This window comes from Telopea speciosissima, chromosome 10, assembly GCF_018873765.1.
Source record: "Telopea speciosissima isolate NSW1024214 ecotype Mountain lineage chromosome 10, Tspe_v1, whole genome shotgun sequence".
In the NCBI taxonomy this organism is placed as follows: domain Eukaryota; kingdom Viridiplantae; phylum Streptophyta; class Magnoliopsida; order Proteales; family Proteaceae; genus Telopea; species Telopea speciosissima.
In genome coordinates, this window is record NC_057925.1 from 33429652 (window position 1) to 33453616 (window position 23965).

Here is a 23965-nt window from a genome sequence, read left to right on the forward strand (position 1 = left end):
GCCAGCCATGGGGTACGAGATAGAGATGGAAGAACGTCAATGATCATATGATTGGAGCACCATATTTCTTTAATCTCCAATCCAAACTCAAGAGCTTGTTCAAGACCCTTCCTAATGATGTACAGGTCAATCTCCAAAGCTAAAGAAACATTAATTAACCCTGCAGATAAAGATAAAATTCTCCCATCTAAAAAAATTATATTCGACCAGCCTGCAAGGCTTACTCCTGGTTCCTAGACACCTACACAGATCAAAACAGGAAATTTAAGAATTGGTAGAGAAGACCAACTTGAAATAGTGTATTGTACAGCAAGATCCTCAGTTACACAATGGGATGAAAGAGAAGGGGGAGAAATGTCCAGATCTGCTATCCAGCGGTCAACATGTTTGAGCACCCATTTGGCATCGGGTGAAGCTGACTTCATGAGGACATTGTTTCTGGCAGCCCATATAAAATAACAGGTGATAATGAACACCTCAAAAAACCAAATACTAGAAGTTTTATCTAATTGTCTAGAAGGAAAAAAAACCGAAACAAATGTCAGCCAAGGAAGCATAAGACAAGAATTCAGTCCTTGGTCCCAAAAGGTCAGCTGCCCAGATGTGTTTGACCCAATCGCAAGATAGGAAAAGGTGCCAATAGGATTCAGAACAATTTCCATAAAAACCACAAGTAGGGTCGATCTAAAGCCATTTTGAAATGGAAGCCTTGACCGGAAGTCCTGCATTTATCAAATGCTAGAAAAAGAATTTAAACTTGGGATGAATCTTAAGTTTCCAAAAAAAATTCCACCAAGAGGAAATCAAACTAAAAGATGAGTTAGCTCTAAGCGTTAAAGATCTAGCAGCAACTTTAGTCTTAAACTTCACATCTTTGAAATGAGAAAACCACCATCTGTCATCAGAAATATTAAATCTAAAATTAAGCAATTGAGTTGAAAGAGATGCAGGGAGCAAGGATAGCACTAGTGACGGAAACCCTCCTCCATCAGAGATTAAATTAGCTATGGATAACCTCTTGGCAGAGATAGGCAGAGGATAGAGTGCATAATTACATAAGCACAAAGGCTGAGAGGGTAACCACCATTGAGTCCAAAAGAAAGAGGTAGCACCATTTCCAATATTCATTACCACCATTCTTTCTAGAGAGGGAATTATGTGAGTAATACTATTCCATATCCTGGAACCCTTTTTCAACCGAGTACTGGGGTCAAAGAAAGACATCTTAGGAAAGTATTTGGCACGTAGAACTCGGGACCAAAGGGATTGGGGCTCAAAAATTACGCGCCATCCTAGCTTCAACAGGAGAGCAGTGTTGTGATGTTCTGCCTTGCAAAAATCCAAACCACCTTGTGATTTTGGAATACACAATTTGTCCCAGGCGATCAAAGTATGGGTTCTCTTGGTTCCAGTATTCCCCAACCAAAACTTGAGACAGATGGAATCAATGTTTTTGCAAATATGGCGGGGCAACAAAAAAAATTTGTCAGGTAAGCCGGGGTAGAGTCAAGAAATGATTTAATAAGCACACTTCGACCTGCATAAGAAAGAAAATTAGTTCTCCAAGCAGATAATTTCTTCTGCAAACGAGATATGATGCCACTGAACTCTTTAACCTTAGACCTGCGAGGAAAGAGGTTCGTGCCCAGGTATATAGAGTCCTTGGTCATTTCACGAATGCCAAAAATGTTGGAGAGAGATCTTCGTTCCTCAATTGGCACATTGCGACTAAAATGGATCCCACTCTTAGAGTAATTAATCACTTGGCCTAATCGATCTGAAAATAGCTCCAGAATGGCCTTAATTGTCAAAAGATCATCTTGAGAAGCACGACAAAAAATAAATATGTCATCAGCAAATAACAAGTGTGAGATTTCAAGAGCAGTTCTGGAAACCTTAACTCCCTTGAAGAGATTTAAGTCCCTGTAGGCAGCAAAAAGCCAAGACAGCACTTCCATGGCCACAATAAAAAGGTATGGACTAAGAGGGCCGCCCTGCCTAATGCCTCTGGATGCACAAAAATGCCCAAAAGGGCTACCTTCCAGCTTAATTGAGAAAGAGGAAGTGGAGATAAGAGAGAAAATGAGACGTTGTTGTTTGAGTTTAAAATAATACCACAAGCGTACGGGTCAATCGTAGCTACGGGTCGAACACGAGGAGGTCAACCTTGAATAAATTTTCACTTTTAATTAAGGCGAAGTGTACAACTTACCAAATATGAAAACAACCTCTATATGGAAACTACCAATTATGGAAACTAGCAAATATAGAAGTAACTAAATTACCAAAGATAACAAATTAAAAATAGAAACTAGGGCAACCGCTAAGGGAATGGATGAATTAAAAGTAAGAAAGTCACTTGGGAATGGGTTCCACCATGAGAATTAAGGCAAATCAATGACTAGCATATTAGGGCAAAGCATGCATATAGCCTAGGTCTATAAGATATGCGGCACGGCTCATATACGGCTAACATATCCTATGAAATTAGTGCTCACACAACATACAATGTAAACAAAAAAATACATGAACATAATGATGTCACAATGGATACGGCTAACGAACATGTATATAGTTCCCCTTGGAATGACATACAAGTTGTGGGTGGTCATCCATTGTAAGTCTAATATTGATCATGTTCATTAATCACATAAACAATGCTAGCCATCAATTCTTCCTTCTCTCATGTTTTCACCCACTACCAAGTGGAGAGGTTTAGCTAGCCATGAAAGCAATGAAGAGGGAAGGAAGGATTGATGGAGAAAAAGACATAGAAATTACTAAAATTAAAATTTTTAAGAAGAAAAACTTAACTGATTCGAATAACTCCAATGAAGACGATTCTATCACTTGAATCCCATCACTTGAATCCGCATCCAATATTGAAGAACAAATTACCAAAGTATATAATAAAAATTACACATATGATCTAAAGGATGGGGAAATAAAAATTAACCTAACAATGATTCTAAAAATTAAAATTACATCTAATAACCTAATTACATAAGATCTAAAAAAAACACTCAAAAGAAAAGGAAGATGAGAGAATCGGGAATGGGAAGAGGGCTGTTGTCAACTAAAATTTTGAAGGAAACTAAACCAATCTGGAAATCAATTCTGTTACTACTGTATTCAAAAATTAAGCCGCTACTATAACAGAAAAATAAAACTAACAAAGAAAAAAATAAGGAATCCGATAAAGGGCTGTGTTGAGTGCGGACAAAAGATGGGGTATTTATAGAGGGGGAGGGAGAGCTCGTGAAAGGGAGATAGGAGAGATGAGAGAATTTAAGAGGAAGTGGGAGAGAGAGAGATAGAAGCCGAGAGGGTTTAGAGAGAGATGGTGAGAGCCGTAAGTGGGAGAGAGTTAAAGAGATGGAATGTGAGTGGTGATTGAGATGGAATTGTAAGAGATAAAAAAATAGGAGAGAGGTGGAATGGTGAGAGAGAGTCCGTGAGAGAGATGGGTGTGAAAGAAAGAAAGAGATAATAGGATGAGAGGTGGAGAGAAACGAGAATGGGGGAGAGAAAGAGATGGATTAGGAAGAGAGAGAGAGGCCGTGAGTGGGAGAGAGAGATTAGGAAAGGGAGAGATTATCTTCTTTTTTTTTTTTTTTTTTTTTTTGTTTATCTCTTTTTCCTCCTATCTCTCCTACTATTTCTCCTTTCTTTCTTGTGCAAAATCCCATCTTGGCCGATCCTTGCTTGCAGCCCACTTTCTAGTTAAACTTCTAATTTGAATATGAAATTCCTCTTTTGTCATTGGTTGCTTCAGACTGGCCCGGGCTTGCGTTTCGGCTCATTTCTGGCCCATTATTCTTTTACGGCCCGAAAACGATAATTGCTTGCATGGAGGCCTAAAAGGATGCGAAATTGAATTCTGTCATGTCCATCTTGCTCAAAATTTAACTCTGAACACAGCCATGCAAAAACATTGGGCAACTTTATGTGTAAATTTGGAGATGTAGCCCACGATAGTCCAGAATAGCAATAAATAGCCCAAAGACCTGAAAAGCACAAGAAAGCACCGAGTAACTCTGTCCAATGTGGTAAAATGTATGCTTTATGCCCTAAGATTTCACACATAAATGTGCTCATCAGATTCCCCCACACTTGAACGTTACTTGTCCTCCAGTAAAGCAAAAACAAAAACTAACCTAAAACACACAAAAAAACCTAACTCACTTTCGTAGGAATCACGATTGCACTTAGCATGTGCAACAAGCCTTTAAACCCCTAGGTTACCCCTAGTAAACCCATAGGTTACCCCTAGTGGATGAGTTGTGTCTCATGAGTGTTTGCAGTGAATATACACACAAAATGCAATTTGTAAATCTATACTATGGCCAAGGTAAAGAATGCAGCCCAAAGATAATTTACTTTGAGATTTTCTAGATATTCCCCCAAACTTGAACTTTATTATCCCACTCTGAGTTGGAGAACTGTCATACATCTAATTTAGGGAGGTTTGGGGTAGGGTGAGTCACACTGTTTTTCCTTGAGATTAGATCGAGTAGGTCATCTAGATTACAAAAGACTTCAGCTCGGAACCTTAGTAGAACCTTTAAACACATGCACAATCTCAATTTCACTTCGATTTCACTTTGCCATACATTTTCAAGTATTGAACTCAAATGTCCCTCCACTACCATTGGCTTGAATGACATGCAGGGCTTGCACCAGACACCCAAGTTACTAAGTAGTGTTGGAATAGATTCTCAATGCATATATCATTTGATTGCCACATTGTGGCTTTAGACATTGTGGCTTTAGACATTGATGCAGTATGAGTTTTTTCTTTTTTTTTTTCCAGCACACACTGCTCTAATCCGTGCAATGTCTGGACTTCTTAAGCTTTCTAGGTGGCTCTTGTAATGAGCTTTTGGCCAATTACTCTCAAACCAGACGGCTTTAAGGAATTAAGTGTAAAACACCCCTCGGGCTTACTTACTCAAACCAAATAGGCTACAAGTCAAGACTGGATCAAAGAGCAAATAATTTTTTTTGGCAATCAACTATACCATGCAAGGTATTAGGTACTTTCAACAAAATTTAAAACTCCCTTTGATCGATATATTCTAATTCCTCCTCCTCAGTGTGGAATTTTTATTACTTCAAAGTGTAGGTTATTTTGGATGCTCTCAAAGTCAAACTAAAGAGGCCACACACTTGCTCTCAAACCAAAGTAAAGACTACAATTCGATGAAATCCCCCCCATACTTAAATGATGCAGTGTCCTCAATGCATGAAAAAATAAAAACAAGGACAAAGAAGAGGGGGCGTACCAGATATGATCATGGTGGCTCAAAATAAGGAGGTGCATGGAAATCCATGACCTTGTAAGAATGTGGTGAAGAAAGTGGCATGAGAGAGGAATTAAAAGATGTGCTAGAGATTGTAGAGTTTGTACCCTTACTTGGATCAAATATTACAGTGCCCCCATTGTGTTGCTGGGACAACACCTCCTATTCCTTTTCAGGCGGTTCCACTGGTGGTGACTTGGGAAGAGAAGTAAACAAATTACCATCTGGCTCAACAGGTGGTGGATTGGTCCATAATTTAGAAGGCTCTCCCCCATACTTGGATTGAGGCAAGTCCTCTAGACATTGATTAATACTTGTGTTAAGATCAGTTGCAACCAAATCAAATGGTTCAAAAATTAGATCCACGTCTTCATCTAAGCATGGTTGCTTTCCCAATCTAAAGACATTAAAATCACGAGATGCATTCCCAAAAGACAGCCTCATCAGACCATTCCTACAATTGATCAGAGCATTGCTAGTAGTTAAGAAAGGTCTACTAAGGATAATTGGGATTTGGCCTTTGATATTGGGCACAGGTTGGGTATTTAGGACAATGAAATCCACGGAAAAAAAAATTCTCCAACTTTTAATAACACATCCTCAGTTACTCCCTTGGGAGTCTTGACTGATCTATCTGCCAATTGTAATGTGACAGATGTTGGCTTAAGGTCTCCTAACCCTAATTGTTGGTACATTGAATATGGTAATAAATTGACACTAGCTCCTAGATCAAGAAGGGCATGATCAATTCTAGTGTTATCAATCATGCATGAGATAGTTGGGCAACCAGGATCCTTATACTTAGTCACTATCTGTTGTGACAGAATTGAGCTCACATTGGCTATCAGGAAGGCTTTCTTAGGTACATTGGTTTTCCTTTTCTAAGTACATAAGTCCTTGAGGACTTTTGCATAGGTAGGTACCTGGGAAATAGCATCTAAAAGAGGGATATTAACTTGCACATTTTTTAAGATATTTAAAACTTTTTCAGTTATTGCATCCTTCTTGTTGCTTTTAAGCCTATTGGGAAATGGAGCCTTAGGGAGATAAGTTTTCTCAGGTGGCTCTTCATATTTCTCTTCATTAATCACTATAGGTTCATCAGACGAACCTTGGACAGGGGCTGGTCATTCATAACTATGGGAGGGTCGTATGGGGCACTTACAATGGGAGATGGATGGAAAACATTCACAACATCAATAGGAGGCTCAGAAGTTAAAGGAGTTGATTGAATTGGAACCTCTTATTGGTACTCACGTCCACTCCTCAGAGCATATATGGCATTACATTGACTAGAGGGTTCTAAGTGGTGTGAATTCTGATGGATAGAGTTCAACTGAGTGTGAGGTGGATGGGGTATAGAGGTCCTAGGGTTCAGATCTGGTTGACTCGGCATCTTACCCTTTTCCCTTTCATGAAGAGTATTGGCCAGTTGAGAGATTTGCCTCTGTATGTTATGTTGGCTGATCATAAATGTGCTCATGAGGAGCTCCATACTCTTCTCAAGGGAATTTATCCTGGTAGACTCATCGCTATTTTTCAAAAATTCAGGTGGTTGCTGATTCATCATTGGGTTTGGTGGTGTGGGTTGAAGATTATTGGGAGGGGAGACAAATCTAGGGTTAGTCTGCCGGGGAGCAAACTGACCTTGGATTGGAGGCTGGAATGTGGATGGACCAACTTGATTGGGGCCTTGGTTCCATGAGAAGTTAGGGTGATTTATTCACCCAGGGTTATAGGTTTCACCATAAGGATTGTTCATTACATGCACACTCTCATAGCTTCCATGCCCACTAGACCTATTAGAGCACTCATCCATCATATGTGATGAGGTTTGGTATTCACTACACAAAGGGGTGGTCTGACAAACCTGATGTATCGGGGAAGGTCCCTTAGTCACTATGGCTTCCAATCTTCTAATAAGACTTTCCAATTGAGCCTCTTTGGCTACAGTTCCCTCTACCAAAAATCCCTTATCGAGTTTTCATTTTCTGAGTGGATTCCCACTGTCTTCCGCTAAGTCAACCAAAACTCCCAAGCTTGATTTCATGAATGATGTGAATCCAGTTGGGCACATGGATTCCACCAATTGCTTGATTTGATAATCTATACCCTCATAGATAATTTGGCACAGATGCCAAGTATCTAGGCCATGGTGAGGACACTCTTGAAGAAGGTTGTTGAATCTCTCTATGAATTTGGAGAAGGAATCGTTTGGTCCGTGTCTGAACTGCAGAATGTCATTCCTAATCCTATTGGTCTTATGCAAGGGAAAGAACTTCTTTAGGAAGACAACTGTAAATTGATCCCATGTAGTTATTGAGTCACTAGGCAAACCATAGAGCCACTTTTTAGCTTGATCCTTAAGTGCAAAGGGGATGAACCTCAACTTAATCGCATTATCAGTCAATTGTTGCATCTTAATGAGCACACATACCTCCTTAAACTCTCTAAGAAACAAATATGCATCTTCATTAGCCACCCCATGAAAGTGGGGCAACATACTAATGAAATTAGATTTTAGCTCATAATTGTTTCCTTGGGCGACGGGTAAGCGAATGCATGAGGGTTGTGCAGTCTGTGCGGGATAAAAGCGGTCCCTAAGGGTCATAGGTTGCCTCTCTTTCCTCACCCATGGTTGGAATCTCAACTCGCTTTACCCGGTTCTTTGAATTCCTCACCCAAACAAGCATACAAAAACCACAATCTAAAATTAGGGCACTTCTCAAAACTCTTTTTTTTTTTTCTTTTTTTTTTTATTTAAAAAAAAATAAAAGGACTGTAACAAAATCACAAAAAACACGAGGGAATCAATAATCAGTTGGTGCACTGCCCTCAAGGATCAAAAAAGTGGTTCCAAAGCTGTAAGGTTGCCATATAGGTTGATAACAAGGGAACCGTTATAGTCTTCACGAGCCACCTACGGGCGACTCCAAGTGGATTCTGATGTAGAGTAGAGGACTACTATACGTTTCTGTTTCCAAAGAAAAGCACTCACTATGTCGCTTTCCTATTATCAAAGTTGGTCACCTCCAAAGATAAGTCACATGCCAATCCACCCAACCAAGTCAAGATGCAGCATCATAGGTAACCAAATCCTATGAGGGACACCAAGACAGGCAGGGTTTGGGCATATGAAGGACTTTAGATTAGGCGCACAGTCTTTGAAACAGAAGAGAAACAAGATGAGGTTTTCAAAAACTTTTTTTTTTTTTTTTAAACTAAAACACTATGAATCAATTAAAATTGGAAACTAAACAAGCATCACCTCCCCGGCAATGGCGCCAAAAACTTGTTTGAGTTTAAAATAATATCGCAAGCGTATGGGTCAATCATAGCTACGGGTCGAACACGAGGAGGTCAACCTTGAATAAATTTTCACTTTTAATTAAGGCGAAGTGTACAACTTACCAAATATGAAAACAACCTATATATGGAAACTACCAATTATGAAAACTAGCAAATATAGAAATAACTAAATTACCAAAGATAACAAATTAAAAATAGAAACTAGGGCAACAACTAAGGGAATGGATGAATTAAAAGTAAGAAAGTCACTTGGGAATGGGTTCCACCATGAGAAGTAGGGCAAATCAATGACTAGCATATTAGGGCAAAGCATGCATATAGCCTAGGTCTATAAGATATGCGGCACGGCTCATATACGGCTAACATACCCTATGAAAATAGTGCTCACACAACATACAATGTAAACAAAAAAATACATGAACATAATGATGTCACAATGGATATGACTAATGAACATGTATATAGTTCCCCTTGGAATGACATACAAGTTGTGGGCGGTCATCCATTGTAAGTCCAATATTGATCATGTTCATTAATCACATAAACAATGCTAGCCATCAATTCTTCCTTCTCCCATGTTTTCACCCACTCCTAAGAGGAAAGGTTTAGCTAGCCATGAAAGCAATGAAGAGGGAAGGAAGGATTGATGGAGAAAAAGACATAGAAATTACTAAAACTAAAATTTATAAGAAGAAAAACTTAGCTGATTCGAATAACTCCAATGACGACGATTTTGTCACTTGAATCCCATCACTTGAAGCCGCATCCAATATTGAAGAACAAATTACCAAAGTATATAATAAAAATTACACATATGATCTAAGGGATGGGGAAATAAAAATTAACCTAACAATGATTCTAAAAATTAAAATTACATCTAATAACCTAATTACATAAGATCTAAAAAAAAACACTCAAAAGAAAAGGAAGATGAGAGAATCGGGAATGGGAAGAGGGCTGCTGTCAACTAAAATTTTGAAGGAAACTAAACCAATCTGGAAATCAATTCTGCTACTGTTGTATTCAAAAATTAAGCCGCTACTTTAACAGAAAAATAAAACTAACAAAGAAAAAACTAAGGAATCCGAAAAAGGGCTATGTTAAGTGCGGTCAAGAGATGGGGTATTTATAGGGGGGGAGGGAGAGCTCGTGAAAGGGAGATAGGAGAGATGAGAGAATTTGAGAGGAAGTGGGAGAGAGAGAGATAGAAGCCGAGAGGGTTTAGAGAGAGATGGTGAGAGCCGTAAGTGGGAGAGAGTTAAAGAGATGGAATGTGAGTGGTGATTGAGATGGAATTGTGAGAGATAAAAAAATAGGAGAGAGGTGGAATGGTGGGAGAGAGTCCGTGAGAGAGATGGGTGTGAAAGAAAGAAAGAGATAATAGGATGAGAGGTGGAGAGAAACGTGAATGGGGGAGAGAAAGAGATGGATTAGGAAAGAGGGAGAGAGATTATCTCTTCTTTGTTTTTTTTTGTTTATCTCTTTTTCCTTCTATCTCTCCTACTATTTCTCCTTTCTTTCTTGCGCAAAATCCCATCTTGGTCGATCCTTGCTTGCAGCCCACTTTCTAGTTAAACTTCTAATTTGAATATGAAATTCCCCTTTTGTCATTGGTTGCTTCAGACTGGCCCGGGCTTGCGTTTCGGCTCATTTCTGTGCCATTATTCTTTTACGGCCCCGAAAACGATAATTGCTTGCATGGAGGCCTAAAAGGATACGAAATTGAATTATGTCACGTCCATCTTGCTCAAAATTTAATTCTGAACACAGCCATGCAAAAACATTGGGCAACTTTACGTGTAAATTTGGAGATGTAGCCCACGATAGTCCAAAATAGTAATAAATAGCCCAAAAACCTGAAAAGCATAAGAAAACACCGAGTAACTCTGTCCAGTGTGGTAAAATGTATGCTTTATTCCCTAAGATTTCACACATAAATGTGCTCATCAGCTGCCAATGGTCCCCAAAACCCAGGAACCGAAAAAGGGATATAGTCAAATCCCACTCAAGTCTGTCGTAGGCTTTGGACATGTCAATCTTAAGAGCCACAAACCTGGTTTTGTTGCGAGTGTGGTTGAAGAAATGGAAAATTTCTTGTGCGATGATAATGTTATCAAAGATTTGCTGTCCAGGAATGAAGGCAGATTGGAAAGGTGAAATGAATTAGGAAAGGATTGGTTTAAGTCTATTTGCAATTAGTTTGGAGATGGTCTTCACATTGCATAAACTAGGGCTGCAACAGGTTCAGGTTGGGCCGGGCTTTATAGTACCCTAGCCCAATCCTAAGTCCCCTTAGTTGGGCCTAGGCCTGACCCGCCCTCAGGGTCGGGCCAGGCTGACCCTGATTGGCCCTGATCATGGGGAGGGGGAAAGAAATGCATGGACTGGAATGGGACGGGGAGAACATTATCAATTTTACATAAAATAACACTATAATAAAATGTATTATACCACTTATTGTCTTTATATATAATATATTATATAAAAAAATGTGGGTGATGTTCAAAGATTATAATGCATATATTAATATCAACATATATTCTATAGTATAACTTAAATCAAGGTCGGCCCGGGCTGGGCCAACCTTAGCCCGATGCCTCAACCCTAACCTGACCCGACCCTAACTCAGTGCCAGAAATTTCCTGCCCTGACCTAGGGTGGGTTCGGGCCGACAGGGCCAAACTTGCACCCCTAGCATAAACTAATGGGCCGGAAATCACTAACTGAAGACGATGAATCGGATTGGGGATAAGGCAAATAAGGGTGTGATTTACACTAGGTGGTAGTGAACAATTGGAGAAAAATAGCAAGATGAAATTAATTAGATCTGGGCCAATTAGAATCCATTGTTTTTGAAAAAAACAAGCCTGAAAACCATCAGGACCGAGTGCTTTGAAAGGGTTTAGACCCGGTCTTGGATTTAGAATTTAGACTTGGTCTGGTTCATAATCCACTTCCCGACTCAAGAATTTATTTATATTGGCATAATAGGAAAGGATTGGGCATGACGGGCTGCCCAACCATGTGTCATACTCTTTCCCACCCCTTGTGAAATGACCCCTGCCCAACCCATCCTGTGACCCCCTGCCCAAGCCATCCCGTCCTCTCCAATTGTGCATGCTCTCTGATACGAGTAAAATATTTCCACCACTAATAACAAGACGCGTGGATACACAAAATGGGAAACATGATCCAACAAATCTCTAGCCCGACTTTCGCAATATGGAAACTTTTCAAGTTCCAAGGCAAGGAAACACACCCTAAATAGGAAATTAAGGAATCCCACTCCAACTCCCACTAAAGGGAAGTAATCCTAGTGAATCTACACGATATAGAACCTTTTCTCAAAAAGAATCTCCAAGAATGATCCCAACTCCTAAAAGGAAGCTACTAATTTGTGAAGAATGTGTATCAGAGAAGGGCTCTCTTCCCTAGCTCAAGTTACCAGGAAACCAATATAAATAGAACCTCCCTCACAGTGTAAGGTATGAGACAATTACCACTCTACACTCTTATGATATTGCTCTGTTATTCCCTTCAGTTGCGAGGAAGTTGATTTAAACATCCGAGAGTCTTTGTCAGACATAGCTCTAGCACTCTCACATTGTCCTCTTCTTTGTGTTCCATAGGTACCTCACACAGCACAGCTCATAGTTGTGAAAAGTCAATGTTCTGCTGCAATAGTTGGCACATATATGGGAACGATCACAAAGCAATTTCATAATCGACAATGGTGAATACCAGATCCACTACTACAATGACCCATAAAGCCGAAACTTCTATTTAGGGTATAGACGTGTAAGGACATCGAGGCTACCCCCTGCTTCGATTGAGGAGCAAACTACAAGCCTTGATGGGAACGAATAACAGACTCGTACTCACCTACCCCTAGAAATACAAGTCTAAATTCAAGGAGGTGAAGATGAACAAAACTGTGCGTTAGAAGTAGATTATCCACCCATTGTTAATTCTCAAGCCACCTATTCAGCGGTAGCGGCTGATCAGATGGACGCTATGTAGATGCAAATCATGAACCTGGAAAAATTGATGCATGATGCAGTCAAGCGAATCACTCATATCCAACTACCGCAAACAAATTGTAATCCCCCATCAGTATGAGGAGGACTCCTCATAATGGGGGTGAAGAGCGAAGCAGGACAAGTTCAACAAGAATGTAATTGAGTAGTAGCGACAAACCAATCGGTCATATCCGACCTGCTGACCCCCCCAGGGGTCCAAGACATCCTAGCAAATCTCCTCTCTGAATGGAGCAAGTCGTAGCCCGCTAAGGAGTGAGACACAAAGAAAGTTTGGAGAACTCAAGTTTCGGGAAGAAGGAGAAGGCCTGAGCAAACAACTCAAAGAGCTCACTGAGCAGTTGCAGAAAATATTAAAAAGGCTAATGGTTACTGATGATTTGAAGTTTTCCAACAACAACACTTTATCTGATGAAATTATGAAGGCCCCACTCGTTGTAGGATTCAAATCACTAACTTTTAAGATCTATGATGGGAAGACTGATCCAATAGATCACTTGAATTTTTTCAAGTCAATTATGATCTTGATGGGTGCCCCGCATCCTATCTTCTATAGAACCTTCCCATCTTCTCCCAAAGGACTAGAAAAAAAGTGGTTCTCAAAGCTCCTGCCAAAATCAATCAAAGATTTTGTAGAGCTCAGCAACAAGTTCATGGTTAACTTCTAGACCAGCCGTAAGAGTAAAAAGAATTCTGCCACACTTGTAAAGCAACACATAAGAGAATCTCTTTGAGATTATGTTAGCAGGTTTACCCGTGAATCTTTGGAAGTCGATGACCTAGATCCTCAAGTAGCTTTTGCCGCATTACAAAATGGAGTAGTAGATTACAATGTGATTAGGTCCATAGTAAAAAAAGCAACCGAAGAGTATGGTGGAGTTGCTAGCTAGGTGTGACAAATATGGGAACATGGCTGAAGTCTTGGAGGCCCGAAAAGAATGCGATCATGGGAGAAACGACAAGAGAAGAGTAGATCGAGGAGAACATGCCGATCGAGGGAAAAAGTCTAGATATGAGAATTGGTCAAAACGAGATCATAGCCCACAGAGATCAAGAATGGTGCTAATCCATTGGAGTTCTGATATCTTATATCAAATAAAAGACTGTAATATCATAAGATGGACCAACAGGATGAGAAATCTAGACAACCAAGATCCAAAGAAGTTTTGTAGATTTCATGATGAACATGACCATGATATTGACCAATGCAGGCACCTTAAAAGGGACATAGAGACACAACTTCAGTAAGGCTACCTCGGGCAATTCATACGACAAGATGACAAGGGGCCCCACAAACCCCAAAGGCAAGAGCTCTAGGATGATAACGAGGAAACGATCATTGAGGAGATGAATGATGCTATGATCAGAGAGATAACAACCCTAGAGATGGACAAAGAGAAAAGAGAAATACAATGGCAATAGATTAAAGGTGAGACCATCTCTGAGATCAATTGGCCGAAATAATCACCACCATCAGCAAGCTAGTCACGACTAAAATCTCTTCCAACAGAAAAGCTAAAGCCCATACCAGAAGTATCAATGCTACAGAATGGACAAATAAGAATCTCAAGGCAGGGCCCATTATTTCTTTCTCTAATGATGATTTTGAAGGAATTTAGACCCCTATGATGACCTGATGTTGATAAAGATGATAATTGCAAACTTTGAAGTCCAAAGGATACTCGTGGATAACGGTAGCTTAACCGACCTACTATTTTACCATGCGTTTGAAAGATGAACTTGGACGTGGAAAGGCTTAAGCCTGTAATTTCACCTCTATACAACTTCACTGGAGCTCTTGTCAGAATTGAAGGCTCTATAGACTTGCCCAACATTGTGGGAATCAATCCTAATCACTCTACTATGATGACCATGTTTATGGTCGTAAAAGTTGCCAATGCGTACAATGCCATACTGGGGAGAACTAGCTTGAATGCATTGAAGGTTGTGGTTTCCATACCACACTTGAAGATGAAATTCTCTACGGTGGACGGAATCGGGAAATGCAAAGGAGATTAGCAGGCTGCTCAAGAGTGTTATACGACCTCAGTATGAGGAACCGACAGCTCAGCTGAAGCCCTACCAATCTAGATAGAAGATTTGAGAGACGAAAGCACTCTCCGTAGAGGAGTACCCGCACAAGACACACAATAATAGGATTAAGAGGAGATCTCAATCGGATTGTACAGATTGGAAGTCGATTGGAAGGAAAGGAAAGAGAAGCCTTGATCCAATTCCTTGAAGAAAATTCTAATGTCTTTACATGGTTAGTAGCAAACATGCCCAAGATAGCTCGGGAAGTTATTGAACACAAGCTAAGTATAGATGTTGCTAGAAATCATGTCCGTCAAAAGATAAGGAAGTTTGCTCTAGAAAGAGAATTGAGGATCAAAGAGGAAGTCAATAAGTTGTTGTAGGCCAAATTCATCAAGGAGATCAAGTACCTAGAGTAGTTGGTAAACGTCTTCATGGTTTTCAAACCTTTATATAAAATGGTGGTTGTGCGTTGACTTCACCGACCTCAACAAGGCATGCCTAAAGAACACCTATCCGCTGTCCAGAATTGACCGACTCATTGACGCTACCGTAGGTCATAATATGCTAAGCTTCATGGATGCATACTCCAGATATAATTAGATTAAGATGTGCGAGCCCGACGTCCTTAAAATGGCTTTCCTCACCGGAGACAACCAGTACTATTACAAAGTGATGCCGTTTGGATTGAAGAATGCAGGTGCGACCTACCAGAGGTTAGTTAATAAAATTTTCAAATCTCAAATTGGTAAAAATTTGGAAGTTTATGTAGATAATATGATGGTTAAATGGAAACCAAAAAACATTTAGAAGATTTAGAGGAAGCTTTCCAAGTCCTTAGGAAATATCAAATGAAGTTAAATCCAGCTAAGTGTGCTTTCGAGGTAACTTCTGGAAAGTTCTTAGGCTTCATTGTCTCCAATAGGGGAATTAAAGCTAATCCTTCAATGATTAAGGCCATCCTAGACATGGCACCACCTAAAACAGTGAAGCAAGTTTAGGAGTTGATCGGCCGAATAGCAGCCTTGGGGCATTTTCATAGCCTGATCTGAAGACAGGTGTCTTCCATTCTTCAAAGCATTGAAAGGGTCCAAGGACTTCGTATGGACTGAAGAAAGCCAGAAGGCATTCGAGGAACGAAAGCTTATCTTGCCTCCCCACCTCTGTTATCAAAGCAAAATGTAGGAGATAACCTACAACTGTATTTAGTCGTATCTCCTATGGCTATTAGTGTTGTGATAGTAAGAAAAGAAGCCATGGCGCATCATCCAATTTATTATGTTAGTAAAGTTTTCTTAGATGTAAATAAGGTTGAAGACCATTGAAAAGTTTGCATATGCCTTGGTAATTGTTGCTCGAAAGCTCAAGTCGTATTTTCAAGCTCATACCATACAAGTCCTCACTAACCAACCTATACATAAAATATTGTGGAAACTAGACGCTTCAGGTCATCTAGTAAATTGGTCAATAGAGTTAGTGAGTTTTATATCCGTTATCTTCCTTATACTGCCACAAAAGTTCAGGTGTTGGTAGATTTTCTAGTTGAATCAACCATACCCAAGGACGTTGTGGAAGAGAGAGAGAAGTAAAAAGGAGTTGGAAACTATGGACCTTGGCTCCTCAAATTTCAGAGGGGTGTGAGAACTAATGGTCATGGCGGGGGATTGCCATGTGTCCTCCACTTCATCCCTCTTTGGGGAGAAGAGAGAGGTGAATTGAATGTTGGAGTCACCACCTAGAGGAGGGTCTGGGACCCAAAAAAAAATGTAAATGTAATGACTCTCATATTACGCCCTTTTGGGGATCAAATGGTCCGTCGGTCTGGGTACGGGTCAAGTTATAGTCCGAGGAAGGTTTCAGGTACCCCAGTGTGCCTGGATTTGCCAGTCTTTCTATTGCTAGGCATAATGGAATGAATAACATACTTTGGGAGGATGTAAAATGCGAGAGAAGACGTAATGAATTAAATACAAGGGAAGTAGAGAGACACATACCCGGAGGTTCGACTGTAAGGCAAGAGTTAGTATACAGGAATGTAAAATAAAGGACTCAAAAACCTAAACATGGATGACACTAGTCTAAACATGATATTACAATAGGCACACATATGTGAAAATGGTGATTTGATGTGTATGCGTGACGAATGAGGAAAATGAGAAGAAAACATGAAAGCATCTATGTATTGCATGTGAAAAATATATAAATAATACATGAGGAAAACTAAGACTATGAAGAATGAGATCATGCGAAGAATGCATGCATGCTAAGAAAGACATAGCATAAATAAAAGAACAGAGGAAAAAAAGTGTAAGTGATCACCATCCAAAGAGATGGGATCACTTTCCTCAGGAGATGCAAAACAAAGTATAAATGCAAACAACGTAAATTAAAAAGAAACTTGAGAATGAAAGATGGACTACCTAGTAGGGAGAGATCACAATGGTAGTGTGGAGTCCCTTTTGTAACTTAGGATTTTCGTACGTTGAGCAAGTATCGCTGCTTGTGGTGGCTTCTCTTGTCTCTTTGTACTTGAGTGCTTCATTGTCAAGCCGAGATTACCGGATTGGTGTCTCCTAGTCTTGATCTTGAAGTTGGGATTGTGGTGTTCAAGAGGTGAAAGTAGTGGTAGGAATCTAGGCTAAGTATGGGTGGAAGGATTGCTGGCTTTGAACTGGGGGTTAAGCAAAGCTCATAGGAGGTTCATGTGAGGATTGTCTAACCTAGTGAAGGCAAGTACCCTCCTTAATGTGAGAGGGACTGTATTTATAGATGTAGAGGGGTGTGTGCACTCCCAAATTCATGTAGGTATGGTTGGGTTAATCCGGATCATCCGACATAGGTGTCTGTGCATCGACGGTGGGTGTAAAGTCAAGGTAAGGACCAATGGAGGGGTGACAAGTGTTTAATTGCCTTAGAAGTGGTTTCTTGGGGCCTAAGGGAGCCAAGATTGAGATCCAAAGTGCCAAAAATAGGCTGGGACACGAAAGGTATCGCAATCGGAGCAAAATATGGTAAGTTTGGGCTCCTCTGATTTATAGATATTCGACAGCGAAGCTGCCTGAGTTGACATCAAAGTGGGGTATAATCGACATTGAGTGGCTGTCGATGAAGGAGGACTCGACATCGAAGGTTGGTATTTGAGTGTCTAAAATTGAATTCTGAATGTCCAAGTGGGATAGATAGTAAAAACACACTGATCGACAATAAGAGGATATGGCTCAATGTCGATGGCAGGTGGGTGCAGTGTCGACTCGGGGCCTTTGAGTATCGAGGTGTGTTCCGGTGTCAACAGGGATAGAATGGGTTGTTTAGGCTAGGTTTTGGCTTGGGCTAGGTTGGTTTTAAGGGGTCTGGGTCAGGGCTAGCCTTTCCAGGGGTTCTTGGATGGCTTGGAAGCTTTGGTTCATGCTTCGGTAAGGGGAATGGATGATCGGTAGATGGATTCGGGCAGTGCACATTGACGCTACATCCACAGATACACCGATTCTAGGCCTTGGAGGGTACTCATCATCATTATGGGAAACCTCCAGGTGGAAAGACAAAATGAGGTGTCGACCTAATGCCCCTCTTTGACTGAGACTATGCACAATTGTAAGTCAAAAAACTGATTTTGTGAACACTTCGTCTCATTGGTTTGAGCAAAAACTCACCAATGCCTTGCTCAAGGGCACTGGAGTGTGGGAGATAGAGGCATACCTGTGCAGGTGGCTCCATCGATTGAATTTTTAATAATGCTCGGGATGCCAATAGTATGGGCTGCGCTGGCTACAGTGACGATACTGATCGATAGTGCGGGCTCTTCTGTCGGGGTTGTCGACAGTATCTGCCATGGTTCGGGCGTACTGGAAAAATTTACTGTTGATAGGGCAAGGGTTCTTCTATAAATGATCGTGAATAGTTTGGGTGCTTTGGTGAGTAATACACCGTCGCTAGGGCGAGGTGCATTTGTAAAGGGTTGTCGATAGTGCAAGCACTCCTGAGGATAAATTTGCCTTTGATAGGGCAAGGGGCAGGGGTAGGTTAATAATTTACCACAGGTGGCTGTACAACTCTGGACATGTGAGGGCAGTCTAGTAATTTCATCAATTCAAGGGCGTGCAGGATACACTAATTGAGATACCAAGTTGGTAATGGCCGATTGTGCGAGCGTGGTTGGTGACTGGAATCTTGCTCGATTGCAACCGCAGGCCACGTGTAAGGTGGGTATTGGCTTGCTAGGGGTGCCAAGTCACCATGGGGGTGGACCCACTTGATTAAAATTCAAAATTTGGCGACAAAACATATAGTTTGACAGTGAAAAGGGATTTATCGATAGTGAGAGCTTGAGTTGACATCGAAATGCTTTACTCGACAGTGCATTGATGTCAAGGGAGGGGTTGTTCAATGTTGATTCTGGGCGAAAAATCCTGTTTATGAAGACGAAGAGACACAATTCGTTTTCATTTCAAACTTGATTTGCTCTGGATTTTTAGGGTTCCAGAGTGGATTTTACCCTATTTTAGGCCGTGTGGCATCAATTATGGATCAAATCTCGAGATCTTGGACTTAAAACGATCGGCTCTATCTTGTCTTTGTTTCTATTTGAGTGGAGTACTGAGAAAACCCAAAATTTTCTTAGATTTCCTTATTTTGTTTTCCTTTGCTCCTCTTCACCATGTTCGATAGAGATAAGGGAAAGAGGTTGATGGGGTCTAGTGGTACTCCTCCTTTTGTCAAGAGGTCGAGGAGTTCGAGCATATTGATTTGGGAGGAAGATGATCCCGCTTGCCGCCCGGAGACCAATCCAGATGAGGATGTTCTCAATGATTGTAAGGAATCCTCAAGAGCTTCATGGTATGAGGATCGCCTGCTCAGAGAGACACCCTCGCATACCTGTAGTACTACGTGGAAGCCGCCCAAGGTAAGCTTTCAATTTTCTTGAATTCCGTTCATTGTTGTTTGATTTTTCCCATATTGATTTAGCCATGCTTGTTGAAGATTGGTTCAACCCTAACTTAGGTTTGACCAATTTTAGAACCACTACTTGTCGTGATGACTTGGATTGCCTGCCTTATACATGAGTTCTTGCATTGATCTCTGCTTTACTTGCAAAAATTTCTATTGCATTGATCCTTTTGGATCTATTGGGGATTGGTTTGTTCCTAGTGTAGGTTCGTGTATGAGATGACCCATCCTTGAACCAAAGCAACATAATCCTTGGCCTGTGTTGCTTCTGTCCCGAGTTGCATATGGCTTGTCTTATTGGATCCATTGGGGCTTGATAGCATGAGCTCATTTCATGAGGTTCGAACCTTGGGTGCCAAACCTATGGATTTTGTTGCCTATTTTTTCTTGTCATGGCTTGTATGCTTATGAGTATTAATGTGGCTTACCTTAGGATATTTTATGGATTTTCACTGTTGAGGATTAATCCACCTTTGAACCTTTTTTTTTTTTTTTGATAAAATTAGCCCATTGGGGATGTGTTGAACTGACCTTGAAGTTGTTACTTTGTTTTGCAAGAACCCGTGACCTATCACAAATATGGGTCACGATCAACTATTCTAAGTTGGTATAGCCAATTATGCGGGGCTGTCCGGCAACCAATTGTGGTGGCCGTCTTTGAGGATCTAGCTCTTCTCCAGACTAGGTCCTTCGATACATCCTTGGCGTAGGCCTTGGCTGAGAGGTGGTGGCCCACTACCCATACCTTCCACCTACCTATGGGCGAGATGACGATCACGCCCTCGCTATTTCGGTATATAGGACTCTCTTTTGGTGGTGAGGCTATGACAGGTGCCCGGTGGTGGGAGTACAATGAGGAGGAGTTGAAGAGGTAGCTCGGTTCCTTCCCCGATTCAAACATGGCGGTGTAGTGGTTCCGTCGTGAGTGGGATAAGAAGACGATTATTGACTCTTCTAGCCAAGAGAAGTTGGATCGGTAGGCGAGGTGCTTCATCATCTACCTCTTGGGGAATACTTTGTTTAGCACCGCGCATGAGGATCCACATTTCTATGGTCCTGGTACCTCGGGATCTGTCGAACGTAAGAGCCTTCGCTAGGCTGGAGCGGGCTATGCCCACATGCCGAGGACATCTGGATTCTTGCATGCGGCGCACCCAAGGTGTTGGCGACACTTGGTTCATGCCGAGGTAATCCATCATTCCTTCCTTGTGTCTTGCTTTGAATTTTAACTATGTCTGGGTGTAGTGATGTCTTTTATTTGTCTATAGTGCTGGTGTTATGACCATCTCAAGGTATGTGCCCCTAGATTGAGGGCTCAAGACAATACTTATTTCCATAGGGCGGGAATGTGGTTGGCTGACCACACTCGTCCTAAGGAAAGGAAAGTTCCGGTGTTGGTGCTTAGGGAGATGTTGGACTAACTCTCTCCACAAGAGGTAAAATTTGTTTTCTTTTGCCTGTTCTTTCTGTGTTTGACTTGATGCTGGCCTGAATGTGCTTGTGTTGGTAGGTTGTGTGGCAACCCTTCTAGTCTGTCGAGCTAGGCGTGCAGGCTTGGCTAGAGGCAGCTAGGAGACTTGTGTCTCAGCGCATGGTCTTTGCGGGCCATCTGGTACCTGGGGGATCGGGCCTATAGACAATGGCCCAGCATTGAGAGGCCTTGTATTCCCATGAGGCCTCCTTGCTTTATGCTCGAGCCAGAGAGACTCTCCAAGAAGGACATGAACCGGTTTGTGAAGGGCTTGATGCACGGCCCTTCGTCAAGCCCAACTCATGGGGACGTTACTATGGGTACAGGGCAAAGGAGCTGATGTGCGTTCGACTCACTCCTTTGGGTCCGCGGGTAAGTCTTGAATACCTTTGCTCCTTGCTCTTCCCGATTTGCTATTTTGGTTTTGTTGGTGATTTTTTCCAACACCCTCATAAGATGGCACAACACACATGGTGGAGGTAGAGCGGACATGCCAGAGCCTTTGTGCAGGCTCAAATAAGGCCGAAAATAGCCTGTTCTAAATTCTAACCAAGACGAAATGGCTTGTTCTCAACTAGGATGAGACAGCCTGTTCTAACTTCCAACCAGGATGAATGTGAGATCTTTCCAGTGCCTGAGTTAACTCTAAGGTCTTTTGGGTAAAGAAAAATCGCAATGGAAGAAACAAAGGAAGAAGATTGAAAATCAAATTGATTACTTGACTATAACATGGCCATTGAAGACGCTTACACCTGGCCGTCTACGGATTGTTGAACATATACAACTTGGTGTTGAACTACACTAAACTACATTAACCATACCAAACTCTCGTTGCCAGTAATGCATCCATTGAAGTGCCCACATCCTGTTTAGCGATGATCTGTCGAAGCTTGCAACTTGATTTTGATGATTGTCTTCTAAAACACAGGCCAAATAACAATACTTTGGGTAGGACACATTCTGAAACACAGGCCAAAAGACGTATTGCTGGAGTTATTCTCCAAGCAAGAACTAAAGGATAAAAGATAAAACATCTACATCAAAAGATAAATTATAAAGAGAGTTTGCATTGGCTGGGGCCTATTCTTCTTCGTTCTCTCTCCTTTTATAATTGTTCCCTTGGGGGTTCAGGCGGTTTCTATAGTTATCAGGTAGTTTTATAACTACCCACTTTTTTGAGGACTAGTTATACCCACCCTGCTGACCCTTTTTTGACCATTTTTTATCAATGATCGTTTTCTGACTATTTTTGGCTTGACTGTTCCTAACCATTTTTTGCCTTACTATTTCTGACCGTTTTTGGCCTGACTATTCCTGACCATTTTTGGTCTAACTGTTCCCGACCATTTTTCAATCTGACTATTCCTGACTGTTTTCGGCCTGACTGTTCCTGACCATTTTCAGCTTGACTAACATGTCAATCTTGACTAAAATAGATTTTGGTCTATTTCTCTATTAACTGAAATAGACCGAAAATAGGGTCTAAACAAATGCCCCTCACAATCTCATTTTATTGGTCTTAAGTTTGGTCTATTGACCGAAATACAGTAGCACTATCCCTACTTGCTCGGTCTCCTTTTGTTGATTTCGGCTTAAGACCGATTCAAACAACATCACCATTCATTCATTCATGCACTATAACCATGACTGGCTGTGTTCGGCCATTGGACCGCTGCTACTATTGACAGAAGTGAAGTGGTTGTAGTGAGTGTCATTAAATATGGCCGCACAGAAATCCTAATGTTTCAATTCACTGGTGGGGGTGGCAAAATTTGCCTGAGTTGGGTTCCCTTGGTGGATGACTCGTTCTTCTTCACCTCCCCTCTTCGCCGAAGGGAATACTTCTGAGCATGGCTAAAAAACTGAATTTTTCCTCCATCCATGGAACTCCTCTCTTGTACTTGTGGTGATCAGCGGAGGTGTGGATGGCAATGTTGGGGTCGTGAGGCTGCTTTTATTAGGAAATATTCTTCATGCTCACAACCTTATGCGTTGAGTTGGAGATGGGACTTCCCTTCTGGTTCTCCTTCCAACGTTAATTCTCATCTCTTTTACCATGAATGACATAAAGGGGAAAAATGGAGATAATGATGGGGATTGAGGAGGAAGTAGTTAGGAATTGGAGATAATGGTCGGGATTAAGGAGTAAGTAGATAGGGATTAAGGAGTAAGTAGATAGGAGAGTGGGATGTAATTATGGTTGTTTAAGGAAAAAAAATGGAGATAACGGTGGGGGTTAAGGAGTAACTGGATAGGAGAGGGATGTAATTATGGTGGTCTAGCATTAATCTCTACCACATATCAAGCGACACGGCAACCTACTAATTATAAATCATCAATAGATAGCCTTCTCTACTTAACTAACAAGAAGTGGACAAACAATGAGGGAATATTTCCTTATCTTCAACCTTTTGACGTCTTCATGCTATGTACGCCTATTAAATAGGCTAATAAGTTTCAAACATACGCAACTCCTAAGTCGTTATAACTACAACCCACGTTTGTTAGTAAGTTGTGTAACTATCTCCATAACATCAACAATCCACCATGGCCTTATAAACCCCAACAGCAATAACGACAAGATTATCAGAATCAGTTACTCCTGGATAGAACGATCGAGAGATATGACCAGACGTTGGCAGACGAATCTGATGCCATTTTCGTCAGTATCACCATCGTCGATCTTTAATCGGATATACACGGCCCTTAGAATTGGGTCTTCCTCATTCCTCGACTATTTTCTTCATATTTTCAATTGAATTGGACCGCTTCCAAAGCCGATACTCAATTCCAAGGCTGATTACAATTCCATACCTTTATTGCTAAAAATCAACCGATTCAGGTCGATTAAGCCCAATTCTGCTCCA